Consider the following 4,838-nt stretch of genomic DNA (forward strand, 5'->3'; position numbering starts at 1 on the left):
TGGATGAGACCTTGCTACGGGAGCCCTGATGTGGAGTAGCAGGAACTGACTGATTGGGTAGAGAAAGATGCGGATGGAGCGGCAGAGAGAGCAACAGTGCAGGGAATCCTAGGACAACGCATAGCTAGCAGGCTGCAGCAATGAGAGAGGCACAAGTGTTTTTCACAGTGCTAGGTGGCACAGAGAGGTGTGAAATGGTGCGAGATGCATGGAGATGTTTCAGTAGCGCAGATGTCAGAGAGGGAGCACTTGTCAGCAACAGGTAGAGCTTCAGCATCAGAGGATGTTTCTAGCCCAACAGGGAGGTCAGTTGGGAGGTGTAGTGAGGATGCAATGCTGGGAGATAGAACTAGAAGCAGCACAGATGCAGTCAGAGATCAAAGTGACAGAGGCTAGAGCAGTTAGATACTGAAGAGCACAGAGATGCAGAGTTTTCAGTCGACAGAGGCAATAGCAGTCAGAGACTTTGATGACAGAGCAAGTGGACCGGCCAGATGTGTTGCATGGAGAACATTCCAGAGTTACAGGATCGGGTTGAAGAGGAAGCCTTTCTTGTTGAGAGGGAGTGTTGAAAAGTGTGCAACAAGAAATGCTTGTTGAGAATGCAACAAGATGATGGAGCTTAGTGGAAAGGAGTCGCCTTCACTAAGTGGGCCCGCAGGCAAATTATGGTGCAAGTTCTATTTTTGGATCCCAACAGGGATGATCACAGCAGGAGTGACCACAGCAGGGATGATCACAGCAGGAGTGACCATAGTAGGAGTGACCACAGTAGGAGTGATCACAGCAGGAGCGATCACAGCAGGAGTGATCAAAGTCTATTTTTAGACTGGCTGTCAAAAATAGAAAAGTCAAATATTATTGTCTCATAATAATATTTGGACTATAAACTTGATCTTATTCTCTTGGAGCACTTCAGTTTGAGCTACAGATGTGGCACATGTAGCTGTCAGAAGGAAGTACGCTTTCTTTGTGGGTCAGTTGAGTTGTTGCATGCATGACTTCAGTTAGAACTCAACCAGTTGAGTTTGGTAGAGTTGATTGTGGAGTTAATGGAGTTGTGTTCAGTTTGACTTGGTTAAACTAGTTGTAATTAGTCTAACTACAAATAGACTAATGATGAGTTGTTAACTAATTATTAACTCATAATGCAACTATAGAATACATCAGTTAACTCAGTTGCATGTCAGTGCATGTTTAGTTCAGCAGGGACAGGTGTTAGAGGATCAGATTGCTATCAGTTGTGACTATAGTTGTGCATGATGATTTGCACAATCAAAGGGATTGAGTATGCCAATGAATTGGCCAATACCAAGTATTATAGCCTCTGCTCACGTCTTTCCCAGTGTGAGCGATTCTTTGGAGGTTAAATACGAGTTTGGTAAACCATTCTAATTAATTCTTGAGCAGGTATTGAGCTGTGGAGGCAGGCAAGCAGCGGGGGAGATTTGGAGATCAGATCTGAGCTATATAATGTGTAGCATGTGGAGATAGTACTGAGTACTTGTGAGGAGTATTGTACTATGTATTGTTACATGATTCAATCACTATAATATACAGATAGTTGGGGTTTTTAGCGAGATGCTTTCCCCGGGAAAATACTGTGTTGATATGTTTGATTGATGCTTCTATGTACGCCTGTGAATGTTTCAGCTTCTGTAAATTGATGATCAACGTAGAGGAGCTTATGTATTGTGTATGTATTCCACAATAGTACATGATTAGGATAATCTCCATTGAATATGTGTTTATTATTCAAAATTTCTACACATTTCAGCTTGGAATTTGATTGAGTTGCCAAACATTTTCAGAGTTTTATCAGACTTGCAACTGATTCACTTCTCTTGGTGTGCTCTCTTCATATTGGAGTTTTTCAGCATCTAGTTTTGGTGGTTTTTCAGGCAGTTCTTCATTGAGAATCAACTCAACAGTTTTAGCATGAAGACTTGGAGATGGTACCAGGTTCTTACTTTGGACTTATGATTGAGGGGGGAATGTTAGACTTACACTCTCATAAAAAAATCAATAAGTCCAAAGTACTAAATTATTAAATTTGGAATAATTCCTACTTGTCTATTCTAGAATGAGATTATTCCTCAAACTTGGGAGTTTGTTTAGGTCTAGTTGGTTAAGAGATTCTCTCCAACTGGTTAGCCTCCTAGATTGGTATGTGGTTGAGATATTTACTCAACCAAAGTGATTGTGTGTCCAAGATAGACGCACTATCTTGAGACATAATCTTGATTTATTTAAATCAATATCATTACCATTCTTTGTTAACACAATACATTAAGGCTACAAGCCTTTTCCACCATGTCTGTTTCTCATATTTTAAGCTTTTATTTTTATTAAATACCTTTAAGATCACTCCTAACCTCTATCTAATATATTCAGAACTTTTTTAAAGAAGAGGCTTGGTAGAGATATTTATAAATTTCTCCTTAGTAGACACATATTCCAATTTAACAATCCGATCCATTACACAAAGTATTTGATAGGAATGTGCTTTGTTTTGGAGTTCATAACTAGATTTTGAGATATATTAATTGTACTAGTGTTGTCACATAAAATAGGTATTGGTTGAGCACAATATACTTGAATATACTTGAGATTTTGTATCATCCATAGAATATAGGCACAACATGATGTTGTTGCAATATACTCTGCTTCAACAATAGATAATGAAATAGACGTTTCTTTATTGCTAAGATAGGACACAAGACAACTACCTATGAAGAATGCTCCACCATTGGTGCTTTACTTCAATGTTCCCTTCCCAATTAGCATCAATATTGGATTTCAGTGTGAAATCTGTATCTTTGGGGTACCATAAACCAAAATCCAATGTTCCTTCTAAATATTTAACTATTCTCTTCACTTCCTGCATATGTGTTTCCTTTGGGTTTGATTAGAATTGTCCTACCAAACCTACTATCTTCATTATGTCTGGTCTTGAAGTTGTGAGATAAAGTAGGATGCCAATCGTAGAATGATACATGGGCTGATTTACCTCTAGAGATTCATCGTTCATCATTAGAGGAAATTTTAGCCTAAAAGTGCCCATGAATTTTTCATGTAATTTCCATGTCATGATATTTAAATCAATCCAAATCATTTAAATTTAAAAAGAGATACATGTAAATATTTTGGAGGGAAAAGAAGAAAACTATTTTTTTTTAAATTGTATTCTTGGCTTCTCTCCCTATAAGTTTACTCAAATTTCAAGTAAATACACTCATTGGATGCAAAATTAAATTCTACATCCAATAAGTACCCATTATGCATACTTCTGAGAAGACCCACATTGATAAAAATTGAAGATACATTAAAAAAAATGTTCAACGCACTTTTTAATGTATTTTTAGTTTTTATTAATGTGGGTCTTCTTAGAAGTGTACATAATGGGTACTCGTTGGATGTAGAATTTAATTCCTTATCCAATGAGTGTCTACACTTGAAATTTGAGTAAACCTATAAGGAGATAAGATAAAAATACAATGAAAAAATTGTTTTCTTCTTTTCCCTCCAAAATTCATAACTCTTGTTTTATTATTTTAACTATTATTTTAATATTTTTCCTTAGGAGGCCACTTTTAGGCTGAAATTTACTCTAATGGATGAGTTTACAACCTATTACCATGTGTGTACTAATAGTTTACGTTCCTCCATGCCAAATTTCTTCAAAATTTCTCTGAGATATTTGGTTTGAGAAATAAAGATAACTTTCTTTGTTTGCTAAACCTAGGACCCTAGGAAGAATGATAGTCCCCCAAGCATGGAAATTTCAAATTCCTTTTGAATATTTATTAGTTTCAAATTGTTGACTTAGCTTATTAGCATTACTCCCAAATATGATGTCATCTACATACACCAAAATAAGTAGCAAGTTATCATGATCATATTTAATATAAAAGTTACTATCAACTGTTCCCCTTTTAAAACCTTGTTTGATGTAGGTATTTTCAAGTTTGTAATACCATGCTCCAAGAGCTTGTTTTAACCCATAAAGTTCCTTATTCAACTTGCATACATGATTTATTTTATTAGTCAATTAAAAACCTTCAAGCTATTCAACATATACTTCTTCTTTTAGATCTCCATTGAGAAAGGATGATTTGATATCCATTTGATAAACCTTATTTTTTATGGCATGAATGAGCCAAGAGCTTTATGATTTCCTCAAGTATAGAAGCTAGAGAAAAAGTATGTTGAAAGTCCACATATTCCACTTGAGCATATCCTTTTTATACTAATATTTATTTGCCTCTAATAACTTGACCATCCTCATTCAATTTATTCTTGAAAACCCACTTGGTTCCAATCACATTTTTGTCCTTTGGTCTTGGAACCAACTCCCAAGTTTTATTCTTGTCAATTTGTTCTAATTCTTCATCCATGTCTTTAACCTAATATTGGTATTGAATAGCTTGATCAAAATTATTGGGTTATATTGTGGAAACCAAAACAAAATTGGCATTGCTAGGAGAGCCTATAAATTTTATTCTTGTTTGGATACCTACCTATTTATTTCCTGGAATTTGACTTTCAGGATGATATTTTAGAACATATCTTGAAGAAATTTTAAGATCTTATTGATCAACAATGTTTTCTTCTTCTACTTGTTCCTCATGTACTCGCTGTCATCTTCTTCTTCATCTTGAGGTTGATGGATGGTTGAATCATCTTGGGTATGTTGTCTTTCTTTATGTATTGATGTCTCATCAATATTTACATTAATGCATTTAACAATCTTATTCTATCTTTTGTTGTATCATCTATAGCCTTTGCTTCTAGAAGAATATCCGTATAATATTCATTCATCTACTCTTGAATCAAAC

The sequence above is a fragment of the Pinus tabuliformis genome, chromosome 8 (assembly GCF_031772625.1).
Source record: "Pinus tabuliformis cultivar Carrire ecotype Pingquan chromosome 8, CPIR1, whole genome shotgun sequence".
Classification (NCBI taxonomy): Eukaryota; Viridiplantae; Streptophyta; class Pinopsida; order Pinales; family Pinaceae; genus Pinus; species Pinus tabuliformis.